Below are 19,530 nucleotides of genomic sequence, written 5' to 3' on the forward strand. Positions count from 1 at the left end.
AATTCTTGCAGTTACTCGCTGAGGTTTTAAAGTATTTAATTGGTCTTGAATGCACAGAGCAGCTCCCCAAATACAGGACTGATGTATTTACTGATCCCTTTTTTCTGTTCTGCACATTTGAGTTGTCAGTTCTAGGTACTTGCACAAAGGAATTGTGAACTGTGGTGGTTTTCACCAGAAAACTGGGTGTTGCTAAGGGGAACTTGTGGGTGTATGTCCTTAACTGCAGCACAGTGACAGCTCCTCAATTACTGCTTTTGGCACCTTTTTTTAGTTTGTGCCTGCTCTGAAGTTTAGCGTAAGCAAAAAATCTTATTTAACAGAAACGCTTTTACCCTTTTGCAAAATTTTTGTTTACTTATCAAATTTTTATTTCAATTTTTTTTTCACTCAGGTTTTCATTTGATTGGGAAGTACTTCTGCAAGGCTTTGTGGAAAACTTAGCTGGGTGTTTGTCCTGCTCCCTCCCAGGTGAGTGCCTGCCTATTCCCAGAACTCCCACACCTTTTGGGTGAGCTTATTCCTGCACTGCACACTCAGAACTGGTGAAAAGCTAATTTGCTTGCTTGTTTAATTTAGTTTCAAATTCCTAGGACCTAAGCACCAACACAGAATTCTTCCTGGTTATTGGTTAACATCAGTAACTAAGTACCAGGTGGCATCTTCAGCACCTCATGCAGAAATTAAAATAAATGTCTCTTATTTCAGGAAGCTGATTGAAAATTAAGATAAGGCTGCATGTTCTGGGGGCTGACTAAAGTATGAAGGACTTAATGTAAACCCCCATTGCAGACTGCAGTCTGGATGTCTCTTATGTGATCTCTGTTACCCCACAGATTTTGGGCCCAGAGAACACAATTTCCTCGTGCCAAACAGCAAGAATAGCCCAGAGGAAAATTCTTACCCAGCTCCAAAGGGCATTGTGAGTGCTGTGGTGCTGCTGCCCAGAGATGGAACCCAGCCCTGCCCTCCTGCCAGCCTGCCTGAGCAGTCAGTGTTGGTGCCCTGCCCTGCCCTGCTGGGGATGGGATTCATAGAATCATTAAGGTTGGAAAAGACTTCCAAAATAATAGTGTCCAACCTTTAGATTGAGTCCACTGAAACAAGTCATTGCCCTAAGAAACTGTGCTGCACATTTGCATCAAGTACTTGAGTGGGAGAGCCCTCCCACCCAGCAGCCATATAGTTAACTAACATGGTTAGCTAACTTAATTAACTAATTTCTAATCAGTTAGAGGTTTAGATAGAATCAAGAATAAGCATTTGGATTAAGAAACAACACTTTGATATTAGAGCTGTGCCTTTTGTCTCATGTTGTGTGAGAATTAGGGTGTAGGGAGAGTTCACTGCCCAGAGATTTCCTTGTGGGGAAGGATCCCTGTCCAGGTGCAAGTGGTAAAAATCATACTTTGTCAGTTGAGGGCAGGAGAAAAACCCTCTAGCAAATAAAAATCTACAGTGTTTTTATGGTGTTTCCTTTAGAAATAGATGGCAATTAGTCCATTCACATTCTTGTCCTTTTGTCTGTGGTTCCTTAGTGCCAAGAAATCAGTGTGTGTTTTTACAACACACATTCATTCATCTTTGAATTTTTAAATTAATATTTTTGTCTTCTGAAAATAAAACTTGAAGTCATGCATTCTGAAGCAATGACAGCCTAAATTTGTTATGAATGCCCAAAATAAAATTTTATTTTCTTATTAATAACCTCTTTCATAAAAATAACAACCAAGTATATATTCATTGCCAGAATTCTGAAGAATGTCATATCACTAAAGGGGAGAAATTGCTAACTAGACACCTGGAATTGGAATTTCTTGAGTAATAAAGTAGCTTTTGACAGCTGCAGCCCTTTTTTTGCAGGTGCAAAAAGAACATTTTCTTCTTTTTATTTTATCTGCTTTACATCACTTAATGACTAGAATATTCCAAGTTGGGAAAACAACTGGTAGTTGAAAGAACAGGAAAATTTGCTTATCCTTTCCCATTTTATGAGTAAAAGGTGGGCTGGGGGGGAGGGAAGATCTGAGATCAACCAGTTCTAATCTTGAAGAATAGGGAAGCAAGGAAAAAATAGCTCAGCTGATTTATTGCTGTTGATATTTGCACTGTTCAGTACCTCAGCTGCCTTGAAATGCAAGGAATATTTTGATAATATTTCCTAAAATATTCAGGACACAATGTAGTTCCACTTAAACAATTAGGTTCTTCTGGATATTTTTGTTCAGAAGCAGCGTGACACAAAGCACACATTAAAAAGTGAATCAGGTGACTAAAACCTCCATGTCCTGTTTTTCTCATAAATCAAACATAAAAATCAAACCCCAAAATAAACACTTAGATATATAGTGACGTGTGTTATTAGTGTGCTATTTGTTTTTGTTAACTAAGAGTTAACAAAAACAAATACTAAATACCAGCTCAGAGCTACCTTTCTTTGCAATCAAGCATTTTTATTAGGTGTCAGTCTCTGAGAGTAACCCTTTGTCATGAATATCTGCTGGAAAGCACAACTGCAATGCAAATTGAATTATTTAAACTGTGATTTAAATCACAATTAACAAAACAGATTTAAATCAAAGTGATATAAATTGGTCCCTCCTGCTTTAAAATTAATTGAGGATGTGCTTTGAAAACATGCTCATATCAGTGCTCTGGCTCAGTGGGTTCTCCATATCACCCAAGTTTTAATAAATCACAGCAAGGGATGGACTTTTTATTTAGTTCAACAGTCTCAGTCGCTGAATTTAAGGCCACTGAGGAATAGATTAACATTTATAATTGCTAGGTTGATCAGCAATGCAAATTAAAAATGGGGATTTCAAAACAAATTAACCTTTGCAGTACATCTTGTGGAGACAGACAGACAATGGTATCGTTGAAAAGGTTCCCCTCATCCTTGAAGTCACAAATGAATGTATTCTTCATGGTGCCTTGCTGCTCCACAGCCTCTGGAGTCTCAATGTCCAAAAAATAAACTGTGATAGCTGAAAGAACAACGTGGGCTCTTTGAGGCTGGGAGTCCCCACATGGGCTATCACTGCTTTGTGTGGCTCCAGGCACACTTGTGTATTTTGGGCTAAGATTAGGATGTTTAGGCTAGGGCTAAATGGGTTTATAATTAGATATGTCCCAGCCCCTGACCTGTTAATTGAGGTTCATACTTCCCTCCATTTACCCTCCACCTGTAATGAGACTGTGATTTAAAGCAGTTGAGGGAAAATAGGCTTTCTGTACCCACACAATTTTCTGCTTCAGTGTGCCCATCCTGTGCTCTGCTGAGAGCCTTTCTGTCCCTCTTTGAGATATCTCACAAATAGAACAAGAGACTGTGTCACTAAGGTCTGTGCTGTATTTATTTATAAAATTAAGAGCTTAGATTCCATCTGCAGAAATCCACCCAGCACCTCTGCATTTCCAGTGTTTCTCCTCAGGCAGAAAAGCAGTCATAACAGAGAAGATGGAGTGGATTTTGATGGCACCATACAGAATCTGAGGAGGTCCAGGACTGTTCCTTCCATGCTGAGACATTTATGGAGCTGGGAGATGCAGAACCCTGTGGAGTGTTGTGTGGAGAAAGAGTGAGGGAAGCTAAGGACAGCTGTGGATGGAATGGAAAGAGTGATAACCTATGAGAGCAGACAAGTTTGGTGTCTCTTGCTCCTGGGAAATTCTTGCCAATCAATGCAGCTGATGCAGGAGCTCCAAGCTTTCTGTGTGGTGGTGTCCCAAGGAGCAGAAGACAAACTAACCACACTGTGGGTGTAGGCATGTATTATGTGTTTCTGACATGGCTCACAGACTCCCAGAACATTGCTGTTTTCACATCTGCAGTGCTTTTCCCAAAATTTAGGTTTCCATGGGCAACTTTTCATACCTTCAATGCACATCACAGAATATGCTGATTTGGAAGGAATGCACAAGGATCATTGAGTCCAGCTCTTAGCCCTGCACAGGACACCCTAAGAGACACCCCAGAGTGCTCTCAGAGTGCCTGACAGAATTGTCCAAACACTTCTTAAACTCTGCCAGGCCTGGGGCTGTGCCCACTTCCCTGGGGTGCGACCACTAATAACTGAAGTTGAATGTGAAGAAATATTCCCTTTTTCTCATAATTTGTGTACTTACACAGTCCTTACCAAAAGTGAGCCATTAGAAACAATTGCAGAGTATATGACCCATTAGTCTGACCCTGTGGAAAATATTAGCTTATGCAGATGTTGATGCACATCCTTTGTGTAATGGTAGAGCTATTGTGTAACTTGCCTTTTTTTTCTGTGAGCAAACTTACACCAGGGGAAGCTGGTAGTACTATCTTCTGATCACAGAGCTCCAGAAGGATATAAATAGGGAGTGAAGAATGAACAGTGGTATTAAAAGCTTGCTCTGAATGGATTTTTTTTTTCTAAGTTTATAAATAGAAACAAAACCTAAACAACCTAAACTAAATAGACCGGAATAAACACAGAACTGTGGCAGGTATTGTCATCACTGCTCACACCAGTGAATGGTTTTTTGGTTAATGAGAAAGCAAAGCCAGGAAGGAACCTTCAAGATGTCCAAGTCTGAGCAGTGGAAATGCAGAAGTTTCTTTCAGGAGGTAGAGCAGAGTTGAGGAGCCTAACCCTGGCCTGGTGGAACAGGGTGTCCATGCTCTGGGTAGGGCTTGGTGGTGCCCACATCAGGCACGGGAGGTGGGGACAGCCCTCCCTTCCTGCCAGGGCCACACCAGCCTCTCCCAGCTGAGATGCTCCAGGCTTCTGTCATCCAGAGGATGGCAAAATGTGGGTGGTAGGTGAAGAAATGCTGATGAAGGGGATATTGATGAGGCTACTGAATAGTCTGCCAAATACTTGGAATATCTTTCAAAACTTTTGGCAGTCAGAACACTGCAGCCTGGAAGAAAAAGACTTGTGTGTCTTGTTCAGTAGATGTTTCCAGCTGCTGGTAATGGTATTGGCAATAGGAGTTAATTAATAACTGGAAAGTTACTGCTTTTTAATGCATGCAAATGTTGTGCAACTGCCATTGATGTTCAGCGAAACATGCCCTACTTCATATATCTCATTTTTTGTCATCTAAATAAATTGCAGGCTGTTGAAAAATCCTTCCTTTCCCAAAACTATATTATTTGCTAAACATTTTTGGGGGGTTTTTGAGGGTTTTTTTTTTCCTCTCTGAGAAGAATAAAATATTGTACATGGCCCTTTTCCAAAATCAAAGCTCTTTAGTAGGGTTAGCCTTTCTGGTCTATCTTATTACTGATATTCATACAGATTACTGTCAAACACAAATTTATTGCAATATTTATTGGGCTGAATTTGAGATTACTTATAATGTGGTTAGATGGCTATTTATTAGACATGTCACAGTAGTTATTTAACACTTCTATAGCTGTCTAGCTGGAATTAGGACATAAAACAGAATTTATTGCATTCTATCCAGAAAATGTTACAGGAAGAGTAAATTCTAGGAAAGACACAACTGTCAGAATAATGAAGGGACCAAGAAGAAAAAAGTACTTTTAAACAGCAATTCTCAGCCAAACTGAAAGAGGGAAATATTCAGGATGTGAGGAAGTCCAGGTGCAGATTTTAGGTTCTCTAAAGTGCACCAGCACTCTGCCTAACAGCTGACCTTTCCCTCATGAAGTGGACATTTTTCATTTAGAAAAGGAAATGAGAGTCATCTTCTTTGATTAGTTTTGTGCTGATTAAGTAGAGTTAAAAAGTTCTATGGGACCATTTTCTCAAGGAACAATTTCATAAGAATCAAGCCTTTCACAAGCAGGTGGTACTTTGGTGTTTTTAATGTGTTGTGTTAAGGTGGTATTGACTAGAGTATTTCACTGTGATGGATTCAAGTGACTTTTTTTCCACATTAGTGTGTTTTAACTCCACATTTCAGTGTTGTGAAAGCTTTTTGCAGCATCAGGACAAAAAAGCTTTATTTTCTATTAATATCTATGGGGTTTAGATCTTTTTCTTATTTGAAACAGAAAAGGACTGCACATGTTGCATGTCTCATGAAGAAATGTGGATGAGACTTTCCTGTGAGGAAGAGGCTGTAAGTGCAAAAAAATTTCAAAAATACTTATGAATTTCCTTTAAAAATAGTTTCCTGTAACCTTTAGAAAATGTAGATTATTTAGGAAAATAAGTCCCCGTTTTCATACACAGACACAGACCATCTTAAAATACTTCACCAAAAGAAGTCAGTCTTTCTGTTTTACAAATAAACCCATTTCTGTGGGAGGATGTGGAGGAGGGAGGAAATGAGGCCATGGAAAGGTTTGCAGGTGTGAGGGTGAAGCTGGGCAGCCACTGCTTCCCACTGCTGGTGAAGGTGTGCAATGGAGGCAGGACAAGAGTGAAGGGAGCAGTTCTCCTTTTCCTTGTGCCTCCTTCTGGCATTTTCTCAGGGCAAATGAGTGTTTGTGCCCAGTGCCACTGGTGTGCAGGAGCAGCAGACCCCATCCCAGCCTTCACCTTTCCAGCCTAATTCAAACTGTTCACCCCAAGTCCCATGGGAATTCCCTCCCTAATTATCTCATCACAGGATGGCAGCTGTTGTGGGCCGATAAATCCATATTTATGCCTTGGTTCTTGCAGGTGGAGGAACTCAAATACCCCAGCCTTCAGATACTGCAGCCTTGAATGGCACAGGATGAGATGTTGAGCAACACAGAAGCAGGAGATCATGGGGGGAATCTCTTTGTCCAGATTACACCTGCATTGAGATAAGTTTTAATGATGATTTTTTTAGAGTGTAGCTGCCAACTAAGTTCAAGCTAATTCTGGTGAGAAACTACAGTAGGCAATTCAAGGAGGCTATATATTTTCTTAAATTCATTAGCTGCCCATTGAGGGTTGAAGAGAACATAAGTAAAAATAGTTACATATGAATTATGAAGTTCAAATGGAATGTGTTACTTTGCTCACACAAAACTTGAAGGGAGACAAATCAGAGAGGTTTATTAGCATATTCTACTTTTCCAACAAACCTTACAATGAAGGGAAAATATAATAATGTAAAGGAGTTGAAGATTCATGTTTCCATAGTAGCTATATCTGCACTATCCTTCCTATGAAATTCATTCTCTGTGGGTGGTGATGCTGTTGTATATTTTTTATTTCTCAGCCATCTTTGTTTTTTCCCCTGTAAGCAGCTCTTTTGTGTATATCTATTAACATGCAATCCTCTCCTGTCCAGAACTTTCTTCAGCTGCATTACACCCGAGCCAGGGGTTTTGCAGGGAGAAAAGGGCTGCACGCAAAACTGATCATAAATACACTCCCAAAAATTCATTTTTATTTGAGCTCATTCATTCTAATTGTTCTCTTGAGGCTCGATTTGGAGTACAGAGAAATCCAAAGGGGGCTCACTGGGCTGTGGGTCAGGTTTTCAGGTCACCTGTACATGGCAAGCAGTGAATAATGAGCAGCACAGTGCCAGCCCCTTAGGCCTGACCCTGAGGATGGAGTAAGAATTCGGGCACAGATCTCATCAAGTGCAGTCTCAGGGATGGAGGAGAGCACAGCACCCACCCCTTCTGCAGCCAAAGGCAGTCTCAGACAGACCTTAGTGACCAGCAGGCAGCTGTGCCCCAGTAATGCAGCTGACCATGCCCTGATTAACTGGTGCAAACTGTGCCCTGAACACTTGCTCTGTGGAATTAGTTCTTTTGTTGATGGCAATGGTCCAAGATGTTGTTAGAGTCACTGCTGGGACTTGATATGATTACAGATACATTTCCATGTTGAGCTGTGAGTACTGTGATGACTGGTTTGTCCCTTCCACTGGTATAAACAGGTTAGGATTAACACACATATTTTGCAAACCAAACTACATACATTAAAAACTGTTTAGGGTGGATTTTTTTTCCTTCTTTTTTTATTGTTGTTGTTGTGAGGTTTTTGTTTTGGTTTATTTTGGGGGGAAGGGTTTGGGGGTTTTTTTTGTGTGTGTTTGGTTTTTTGGGGGGGTGTTGAAGCTTTTTTCCTAAACAGAATCCTTTAAGCTAGTTTAAAAAGTTTATTCTTGCAGACAGAAAAGTTCTTTCCTTTAATCTAGATTAGGCATTTGGATGGGAAATGGAATGTGGAGGTCCTGGCCCAACTTTTTTTGCAACCACATGGGAATCAGTTCATGCTGTGGCCCCTTGTTGCTGTACCAAACTCCACCCTACTTTGCTTGATTTAAAGCCTGTGGGAGGCAGTTGTCATCTTTTGTCTTTTTTAGGGACGTCGGCATGAATGATGCAGGACTGGGGATTCTGGAAATCACCACAGTAATCATGATAAAGGTCTGAGAGCCTCTTGGTCAATTCCAAAACTCCCACCTCTTTCCACAGGGTTAGAAACAGATCCTTGTTGAGCTGCTTTTAGCTTTTATCATCTTTGATAAAGCTTTTAGCACTTATCTTCTCTGTCTCCATGGGTGCCCCTTCCTGGTGTCCTGTTGCTTTCCATACATTCAGTTCTAATGTTGCCACAAATGATGTGGAAACAGATATATAATTACAAAGTGTAAGACAGGTAACTGCGTGGCAGAAAAATGAGTGTTCAAGCCTGGAAACAAAGGAGTTAAAATGAAAACAATTTCTCTTACCCACTTTCCAAAGATGCCAGCCTTTCTGTATAAGCTCCTCTGTCATTAATCTAATAGAGCTCTACTTCGTTCATAATTTACTACACTACTGAATAAGCCATTCTAATATTTGTGCAGGGCAAGTACATAAATCATTGTTGCCCTTCTCTACTTTTTTTACTTATCTGGTTCTTTCAAGGTCAATAACCTACCTTACAACTTTCATCTGGTTTAAATATTCAGCTCTTGCCTTTTGCACCTCTCTTCCTTGTTCATGTCCATTTGGATATCTGCAGCTGTATCTTCTCAAGTAGCTATTGATCATGTCTCCTTGCTAGCTTCATCAGCAGTAATGATACAAATTACATCTGTTAGGGTTCACTCACACCTCTCTTTTAGAAGGAGAGACTGCCTTCTGACTTTGTTGTTATTGGCCACCTTTTCTGCTTAGGATATCTACAACTCAGTGAGAAAAATTATATGCTGGGAAATATCCTCATTCTGACACATGTAGGCTTTCAGTGCCCAGGTCATGCAGAGAAGCTAATCAATCCCTACTGACCTCCAGGAGCCTGGAATATAGCTGGGTAAGGCCCCAGTCCAGCAATGCACTTAAGGGTATGCTTATGTAAACATAGGATCCATCCCATTTTCAGTGCAATTTGGTGCGAAGTGCATTTCAGAGCAGAGCATCTCTAGGGATGCTCCTTTTTGCAGGGGCTGTGCAGGATGAGGCTGTACCAGCTGCCAACATGAGCACGCCCAAGGTATCTGGGAATCTTGCACAGAGCAAAGTAACTTTCTTTGTCTTGTGGGGAGGCTGCTGAGGTGCCACTGCTTTGGAATCAGTGTGTGTTTGTGAGTGTGAACCTTGTCCTCTGCAGAGCTCTTAGGAGCTTGAGTTTCTCTTGCTGGCTGTTTAAGAGAAAATTAAATTATTTAGGATAGACAGAATAATTGAGTGCTGCAGGACCTTACAGTTATGCCTGTTGTGTACTGAGGGATCATCCTGTCTTCTGACTTCATCAGATCCTTGACTCAATTGCGTTGCTGCCACAAGATTGCCAGCTTGTACCAAAAACACAGGTGTGGAGTTTTGTCGTGGTTGTCTGCAAGGAGTGAGGCTGGAATAGTTACCACATGGTATAGAAGAAAACAGGGCTAGAAAGGACCTGAGCAGGTCACCTCATCCACCCCCACACAAACCACTCCTGACCCATTTGTCTGAAGTGTTTTTTTAACCCCGTCAGCCGTGGAGATCCCCCAGCCTGCCCAGACAATCCCCTCCAGTGCCCAGTGACCCTTGCAGCAGGGAAGTTATTCTAGTTCTGAACTCAGGTCTCCCTGGCTGCATTTAAACCCATTACTTTTTTTGTGCTTTCCCTGAGGATGTGGATAACAATTTATTGCCTTCCTCTTTGCATAAGCCATTTATATAATTGAAGACTGTTATCATGTCTCCTCTCTGTCTTCTCTGCTCTAGACTAAATAGCCCAGATAGGATGAAAGCTGGAATGGGGTGTCAGGGAGAAGGAGTTAGAGGAGGAAATCAGAGAGGGATTAATCCTGCTTTCAGTCCCTATAGAAAGAGACTTTGCCTTCTGAAGGATGGAGATGTGGGAGGGGGAAACAGGAATTCTCAGTGCTGCTGATTCCCTAATGCAGCTCTGTGCAATGTGTATCTGATTGATGGGCCACTGCCTCACAGACTGAGGAAGAGGGGCTTGGACTGACTGTGTGCTGAGCTGTGACCCTGCTCTCCAGCCTCTGTGCTTGGAAATGAAGGCTTTAATTTCTTACACTGGTGAGGAACACTTCCAGCTCGCGTGTCAGCTCCTGTGAGATGTACCTGGTTGAGCTTCTGTGCATCCCAAAAGCTGCTTCCAGGTGCTGTGTGTGTAATGCAATCAGACAACATGAGGATGTAGAACCACCATCATCCAGAGCCCCCACCATGAGCCCTGCCAGGGAGCAGGAGTCCTCTCCTCTGATGGCAAAGCCTTGTTTCTGCTGCCCTGACCTCAGCTCTGTGCTTCCCACCCATGGCCAACATGGGAACCACTCACCACACACACACTGCCTACATGTGTTCCCACTGCCTACATGGTTACAGCTTGATTGCTCTTCATAAAACCAGCACGTGGAACAGGCCAACTGTCTGATCCAGAGAGCCCTGGGGTGTATTATGTCAATGTCACACACATCAGCAAAGTACAGCCAGCACTCAGAGTGACTTCTCGTGCTCAGAACCCTTCTCCATTATTCACATCTGCTGTCAGAGCTGCAGCACGTGTGCAGCCATTGCTGTCACAACCTGAAACAAAAATACCATCCAGCCTGGTAACTTCCAAAAGCACAAGGTGGGGGAAAAAATGTTTCCTTGCTACTTAATGCTCCCAAACAGCTTTTGGTGGCAGTTTTGCCTCGCTCCAAGCGCTCCAAGAACAGCACATAAGGTGGAGCTGTTTTCCCTAGGCTCCTGGTGACATGGGATCACAGGATTATTTACATCAGAAAAGGGCTGGCCTTGAAGAAAGCAAAAAATTAGATGCTGTTTGGAACAGCAAGAAAGTTCATTGCATTTCAAGAGCACTGCAGACTAACTCCAGCACTCCCAGTCTCTCTTCCTCCCCCACTGGCTCATCAGTCGGCTGTTAAGACTTTCCAGTTCAATTTCACAGTTAAAAAAATCTTGACAAATTGCATTCCAATGGTTTGGTTGGGGATTTTTTTTGTTGGTTTCAGTTTTTGGGGGTTTTTTTTGCTCTCCCTTTCCCCCACCCTTCCTTCTCAGAGTGACTTTAAAGATGACATTTGTATTTCTGAATTAAAACCACATTTGCCCAATACTGCAGAGAGAGGAGGCAGGGGCAGATGAGAAAAGAAAAGCTTTTGTTCTCCTCCTCCCAGTGACCCCTCACCTGCCAGGGCCGAGCTCCACAATAATTTCTAACAGCTGAGGTTAGTCAGGGACACCTAATCCCAAAAAGCTGGCTCTGAATTCCAGCACCAGCACACAGTGTTTGAGTTCCATCAACAGCCATTTACTTCTAATTCTCCCAAACCTCTGAAGTGTGAGTATATGTACAGGTGTGTGCTTATTTAATCAAAAATAGGGGGTTTTTTTCATAAATCTGAGCCCAAACGGCATCAGCAGCAGTGACAACATTATGGTTTTTAAAGCTAAGCAAGCTCAGGAACTGTTTTGAGGATGCACTGGGATCTTTTGAGTGTACCCTAAACAGTCATGTCTACAGGATGCCCAAGAATTGTGATCCTCAGCCAAAGGAAAGGCTGAGTTTCCATTCCCTGATTTCCTGCAATGGAAAAGGAGTGCTCTGTGCAAATGGAACTGAAATAATCTTGCTGAGTGTACTGAGACCTGTGTGTCTCCAGAAGGGGCTGAGGAGGATCCTGGCAGCACAACAGAGAGAAACCTCCCAGGGTTCAGCTGATGGGAGGATGTGACAGCAACGGGCTCACTCTGAAAGAAATGCACCTTCCCAGGCATGAACAGGGATCAGGTGAGATATGGTGGGTAAAATTACAGTTTTTTCTTCTTTGGAGTCAGTCAGAAGGAATAATGTGTTATTTTTCTCAGGAGAGTTTTAATTTTTTCAAAGATAGTCCCCTGGTTGACCCTAAGTATTGGTGACCCAAGGATAAAACTCCAGTTCTGTTGCATCCCTTCCCACAAAGGAAATTTCCAGCAACTTTTTCTCTTTATGGTGTTTGCTTTAAGACCATTCTCTTTTTATTAAGAAAAAAACTTTGGTTTTGCTGTTTAGCCAGTTGAAATGAGTAATGAAAATGTTATTTACATGGGAAAAATGAAATGTTTTCTTTGAAATTGTTTCATCTTACTAATTGATTACAATGGGATTGCTTGGATGTGTGCAGCATACAGCATCCAGTCCCTCTGTTAGAGCAGGTCTTCAGCCAACCTGATATAAACCAGCCCATGGGAGAAAACAAGGGTAAAAGGTGTCAGGTATTTAAGGCTGACCATCCCATAGATGCAGTCCAGTCTCCACAAGGAAACAATTAGGGTGTCTGAAAAGATGTCCTAAAAATATTGGAGGTTTCTGTGGAAGATGAAACTCTAGAGAATACTGATAATTAAAAACATAGACTGGAAATGAAAAAATTATCGAGAGAAAACTCCTCCAGGGAATAGGTATTTTCTGTTCTCAGTGCAGACACCACTGAGAGCCTGCTAGCATGGAAAGCACTTGCTATTGATGAAAAGTAATAATATAAATCCACAGTATGTCTGAATTTAAATCAGAAAGGGAAAAAATTAATAAAAAGGATTTAAGTGTTACAGCACAATTCCCTCAAGAAGAAAAAGAATCTCATATTTGGAACTGATTTAAGTGTAATAATCTTCAAATATTCATGGCTGAAAATGTTTCCTAAATGCAGTTTCCAAAACGTTGCGAGACAACAACTGTGTCCTGAGCTGATTTCAAAACCATGAAAAATAATATTGTTTCACATAAACACAGAAGAAAATGTGATATCAACAGAAATTAAGGGGGAAAAAATTGTCCATGTCTGTGTGTCAAGAATGGTAAAAAACAGAGAGAAAAGGCTTCAACAGGAAAGCTGGGAAAGCCAGCATGGAGAGGCAATGTCATTCCCAGCTCACCAACACATCCATGTGATTTGTGTGGTTAAGATCTATTCCCCCTTGGCTCCAGCAGCCACTCTCAATGCTGCCTGCTGCCAAGAAGTAGGTCACAAACCTATTTTTGTCCCTTTTCTTCTGTGGCCACGTTGTGGTCCCTGCACCAGTGAGAAGAAGGGAAGGAGTGGTGGCAGCCCAGGGTCTGTCCTGGTGCCCTGGGTCCCTGCTCCTCCTGTGCTCCCTGACAAGGGAGAGAATGACCCCTCCAACAGCAGGGATTGCCCCTGGGAGCACTCACCTCTCTCTGCTTGCTGGAGAAGGGTTTTAAGGGAATTAGAGACTTAGTCTGTGGTTAAATGCCTAAACTAAGTAGGATGACTCTGAGCCAAAACACGTGTGGTGCCAGCCCCATGCAGTGATGCTGCACCCAAGCAGTGCAGGAGGTTTTTGTGTTAACCCAGGTCTTGGTGGTCTGGCTCAGAGGGGCCTTGCAAACCCTCTTCTGATGTGGCTGAGCTGGGGATGGAGAGGACTCAGGCAGAAGCAGGAGCTGGGGATGAAGCAGAAGGAATTGTGTTGTGGCAGAGCATTTAGTGCTCTGGGCCTAAAAGCTGCCTGCTTTTCCTGCTGTCCCCCAGGGCTAGTGATTTTATCACTTCTGTTCCTAACATACTTCTTTTCTTCCCATATATCAGCTGCCCTTTGCCCCCCTCCTCTAAATTTGTCCAGTTGATTAACATAATTCAGTAAAATTAGGAATTGTTTTCAACTTTTACTTCCCTTTGAAGCTAGCTAGAAGACATGCCAGGAAGCTGCTCTGATTCTCCCACTAGAGACTCTAGAAATTATAAAAACTACAGTAAATTAACCTGAAGATGCTGTCTCTCCTTATGGAGTTGCCTTATTTGTACATCTGTGTCATAAGTGCCAAAATCTTCTTGTTCCTCACTCCTCTCTTGTGAATGGCAGGCAAAGACTCCTGGGGACAATGGTTTTGCCACCCTGGTGTCCTGTGACCTCTGGAGGATGAGTGATCCATCTCCCTGTGGGAGATTTGGTGTTTTGCCACTGGTCAACAAAATGCTGTCCTCAAGTGAATAGTTTTACAAGTGGCAGACACAGTCAGTGCTGCTGCCTCAGGGCCTGGCACAGCCCCAAAACTCAAGGGTTTGTCAGCACTGAGGTGATTGCAGGAGAGTTAATTCTGATGTGTCCCTCTCGTGACATTTCCTTAAAACCTCTGCAGCGTCCAGCCCAGTGCTGCACTACTTCATCTCAGCCAATTGTGTTCCCTCTGACATGAAACAAACTGCAAAGCAGTTGTCTCATCATTCTGCCTCTAGCAGGTCTTGAGCCCAGCTTTTCAAACTGATTTTTCACTTTTCACAGTGCACCTGTCAAGATCCCACTCTGGAACAGAAGATCAGAGCAAACGGGGGCTGAGGAGAACAAAAGCTGCCCCAAACCTTTGACCCAAATTTAACATAAAGCCAAATGAAACCTTAGAGGTTTGTAAATGTTCATGAAACATTTCCACCTCCTGCTCCCCTCTCCTTTATCTTTGGTTTCTTTATACTTCTACATTTAACTGTTTCTAATTGAAAGTCTAATGTAAAGCTCTCCTAAATTAATGGAAAGGCTCTCACTGATTTTAGTGCCTTCTGATTCAGCCTCCCAAAGAAAGGAAATAATTTCTTTAATGAAAGTGTCTTTAAACTTAAGAGAAAAGAAAGGCTGAAAAGAGATAAGGAAAAGCAGAGATCAAATGCAATTTTCCAACTAGCAGTACATGTCCTTGATGTGAACCCTGCCCATAAAATTGCTGTGGATACAGTTATCCCAGGAAAAAATATCACTGAGCAGAAACAGAGAATTACTGAGACAATGGTGAATTGGTTTAATAAGCTTTAATATCTTCTTATAAGAATGGTAAAATTTCTAGTTTTTGCAACCAGGTTGTGCTTTAGAAGCTAACTGCTGGTAATCAGCTGGCATTTGTCACCTGAAACTTTGTATGTGTGAGAGTTTCCTTTGAATCAATATTGCAAAAATTAAACACATGAAAACTTTATTAGGAATATAACTCTGCTACTCATACAATTTTTAGCTTGCTAGGTGAGGTAGCAAGAGGTTACCTCTTCAGAAGGAGGTAATGATAGCTTATGGGGCTTAGTTACACCTGAATTTCCCTAAATGCATTAAATAGTCAGAATAAGTATGTTCTTGTCCAAGTTATATTCTGGATTCACAGACATGGGCCTTGAGGAAGGCTGGTGAAACCACTCCCAACAAAAATTAAGATGTGGCTCATGTTGGAAGGTTCTTTCACTGTCTTTTGGCAGTGACAGGTCCTGATGGATTGCTGTTGCTTGCCAGTTCAGAGCGTGGTCTCTGTAGTACTGACCTGCCTTGAGCCCCTGTTTTGCTCTTACAAATCGAGTGTTTTCTGTGTGCACACTGGTGTGGCTGCATGTCTTACTTGTGAATACATGCACAGCTTATCTAGGGAACTACTCCCCAATATCTGTGTAACAGACAGTTTTGGTGTTCACAGTCACAGGGCAGATACACACAGAGCATGTGCTCCAGAGGCTGCTACTTGGTGCTAATGGAAAACACAGATGTGCAAAGTGGCCTAGAATGATGCTGTTAATAACCAGCACTGCTTGCTTATTCATAATGTGCCTATAAATAAGCATTATTTTAATATTATTCATGTGCAAATTCTACACAGCATAGGGTTTTTTTCATTTTCTCATTTTCTTTTTGTCTCTCATTTGTGTTTTTTTCCCCTTACTCCTAGATTTTCTGCTTCTGAGCTCCTCCAAAGTGCTCCCCGTGTCAAGGCTGGACTGAGTGGTGTGTGCCAGCAGTGCATGTCCCTGTCCAAGTGCCTGAGAGCAGTGATGGCACCGTGTTCAGATCCCCCTGACCAAAATGCCTTTGGAGTATCTGCTGGGTGCCTTGTCTTTGGAGGTTTGGATGGTTCTGTCCATGCACTAACCAGTATTCAACTCCTGAAAGAAAATAAGGACTGTGACAAAAGGTGCTGGCTGAGCTCCATGGACCATCCAGTGTGGGGATAGCAGTGGTGGAGTGAATCCACTGGACAGAGAAATCAGACAGAAGAAATTATCCTATTTGCTTATTTCAGCCCTAATTAGAAGGGGAAAATTCTGTGTGTTGGCCTAGTGACAAATCCATTTTGACTGTCAAAACTTAGAAAACCTTTCTTTTTCTCACGATTTCTCTTGGATCCAGTGGTGTGGGTTTTGTAAATACTTCATCTATCTGTTTCTAGAAACATACAGAGTATGAATTACTGGAAATGAAGCAAAATCTACCAGACATAAAGTCAGCCCATCCTCTATAGCTCATATTCTCTGAAGACTCATTTGTCCTTTTCCTCTTTTCAGATATTTCCTCTCTTCTCTCTGGTCTGTTCTTGTTATTTGTTTCATCAGCCATTTGTTATACAACTCTTGGCAAAATATCAGGGAAATCTTCCTGACTGCAAATGGGGAAGTGCTTTCTTAAGGGAACAACAACAGTTCCTTTACTTGGGAGAGCAGAAAACAAGGCAAGCCCAAGTATTGTCTTTGCTGAGACAAAGTTCACGAGGACAGTGATGTGCTTTGTTGGACTCAGTGGTGCAGCTGATGAAGCTTGTCCTCTTGGGATTTTCTTTGTTTTTTTAAAGGTCTAAGGTGTTATTTCTCCATGTGAAACTTTCCTCACTGCTGTGCCAGGGGTCAAGTAGGCAGTGATGGAGGAATGGACTGAGCTTGTTTCTGGTAGGAACTGAGCTCCCTGTGTATGGCTCCACAGGGGTGGTGGGTCTGCTCATCTAGGGGTGGGGATGCCTGCCTGGCTACAGGCACCTCAGCAGTCATTAAAACAAGCAAACTGCATGCTTTCATCTCTCCTGGCTCCACAGCTTCCTCAGCTCAGACAAGATGGCCTTAGACCCAGTCTGAGCCTCAATAAACTTTTCACTTTTGCAGTTTCACCCAAGGCTTGACTTTGCACTGGGGTTATCCTGAGATTCGTCTGCTTCGGGTCAGTTGGGCTCCTCTCTGCCTCCTCTCCAGCTAAAAGATTATAGCAGAGCTGCACAAGCATGTCCTAAACTCAGAGCAAACTGAAGGAAAGGCAGCTCCAGCTGCAGCTCACAGCCTGCCAGAGAGACTCCCCTGGCAGGTCTCTGACGAGCCTGTTACTACAAGTTCACTCCAAGCGGCAATTCCGGACAAAGCAAAATTTTGCATGAAGTTCATATTAGTTCATATTAGCTCACATTGCCAGCAATTCAGTAGCTCCTTCCCAGTGCTTGAATCTCAGTTGAAAGATTTATGTGGACTTGCCATGCAGCCTCTCAGAGGAAGTCATGAAGGTGGGCATGCATTAGTTTTCCCAAATATCATGGTGCAAGTGAGTTGTGTAATATCTTCTGGAAGGACTGAAGACTTGATTTTAAGTCCTAATACAGAATTGTCATCTCTGCAAGATGTAATAGCATTTAGATTAACTTCCAAAGTAGCAAAGGACACATTAAAAGTAGTTTTATATAGTAATTTTTATTTCCACTCACTGAATAAGTGAGCTCTTACATCTATTGAATAACCCAATATTTATAAAGCTTTTCTTTTAAAAGAGTTTTTAATGCTTTGACTGCATGCATTAAAACTCATTTTGTGTGTTTTAAATGAATTATAACCTATTCAAAAGCACTTTCTCACCCTAAAGCACTCTGTGCATTATGTCTCTGTAATACCTTCAGCTGCTATAGAGATCTCACAAAGATGAGGATGTTCATGATAAATAGATTTGGGATTATTTTATGTTCATTTCATTTTGTACATTTGCCAAAAGATTTTAAAAAAATTAAATCCATGTTATTCAAATTTTGGAGAAGGTTTGGTTAAAAAATCCCTAATTTATTTCCCTTTGAGTCACATTTCAGTGATGGTTTTTAATGAATGACAATATGCACATATTAGCTACATAGCTAACATTTTCTGTCCTCTCCTGATTTATTGTAGATTAACAAGAATGAATTATTGTTTCACCCCTTGTGAACACTGTGTGATCTGGGCTAAGACTAATGAGCCAAACCCAGTCCTCAACTGGACCTGGAGTGAGGCAGTGGCTTCTCAGCTCCCAGCAATTACAGCAGTGCAAAAGACAATTCTGTGCCCAGTGCCCTGCTCTGGTACCTGCTCACACTCTGCTGGGGATGTTCCCCAGCTCCTGGAGCAAAGCCCACTTCCATCCTGCTGGAAAGGGCTTTGCAAAGAGGAAGCAAAATCCTGCCCAGTGCTGTGAAGAACAGACAGAGGCTTTTTGGGGGTGTCTGTGGGAAGGGGAGCTTGCTGTCCCCAGGAATGGGAGGCATGCCTGCAGTGGGAGGCAGCGCTCACAGGGCTCCCCACTCTCACCATTGAGCATTGTTCAGAACAAACATAGATGCTGTGTATGGATGTAAAGCTTGATTTGTGGTTTTTACACCCACCGCATTTCTTGGAGTTGACAATTCTAAAACTTTGGGACTTTTTATCTCCAGGCTGGTGTTTTCTTCAGGATTTTTTCTTCATTTTATAGGAAGCTAGCATGCAAACAAACCAACCCACGCTGTGGCCTAAGCAGCTGTATAATGCTGTCCTCCCCTCAAAAGTGTACAAATCTGCAGGGCAGTGGGGACACAAGTTGGGCTGGTAGAACACAGTACAGCTGCACCATGACATTGCTTGGGTGGATGCTGAGAAATCTATAGGAATTCCCTGGGGAAATGTAGAGTCGGAAAAAAGCCTGCTCTGCCCATTGTTCCACTTTGCTGGAAAATCCACTGCCCTACAGTGAGAGCAGAGTGACTTATTTTTCAGAAATGCCCTGGGCCAGCTGTGACTGAATGGTTGTTTCTTGCCCCTTATAGTTCCCAAAATTTTCAGGGCATTTTCCAGGTGGAAGTTAGAGCTAAAGAGACACAGAAGAAAGAAGATTCAACTCAGCAGTTGCTTCATATAAGTGGAATCTCATTCATTCTAAAATTTCAGCCCTTTCTGATGACTTCACAGTTTTAAAGAATATTTTTGAGGTCTCCTAGGTGTGCTGAAAAGCTCCTTGTTCTTCCTGCTCTGCGGCAGAAGATGCTGCATTAGGATTTTTACAAGGCTTTGACATGAGGTATGTAATCCCCACCTCTGAAAATCAAACTGGTATTTTCTCTGAGGAAGGAAAAAGGATGGGCCAGTTACCCTTTCTCTGGGAATTTCCAGCCAAAGGGAATGGTTATGTACTTCAATTCATTAGTG

General features: G+C 42.2%; 1 long non-coding RNA gene across 3 annotated transcripts; it reads left to right on the top strand.

The window, feature by feature from the left end:
* The first annotated feature begins 269 nt into the window (after positions 1-269).
* Positions 270-18,123, top strand: LOC139595783 (uncharacterized). Of its 3 annotated transcripts, none has more exons than XR_011681132.1 (5): positions 270-471; positions 6,612-9,176; positions 11,986-12,123; positions 14,609-14,727; positions 16,023-18,123. It is a non-coding gene; the product is annotated as an uncharacterized lncRNA (long non-coding RNA). The 3 variants fall into 3 exon arrangements; XR_011681130.1 differs by having other exon boundaries at positions 11,986-12,113; XR_011681131.1 differs by having other exon boundaries at positions 6,612-8,305; positions 11,986-12,113.
* The last annotated feature ends 1,407 nt before the right edge of the window (positions 18,124-19,530 follow it).

This window comes from Agelaius tricolor, unplaced genomic scaffold, assembly GCF_023055355.1.
Source record: "Agelaius tricolor isolate 1412-34295 unplaced genomic scaffold, bAgeTri1.0.p SCAF_14, whole genome shotgun sequence".
NCBI lineage: Eukaryota > Metazoa > Chordata > Aves > Passeriformes > Icteridae > Agelaius > Agelaius tricolor.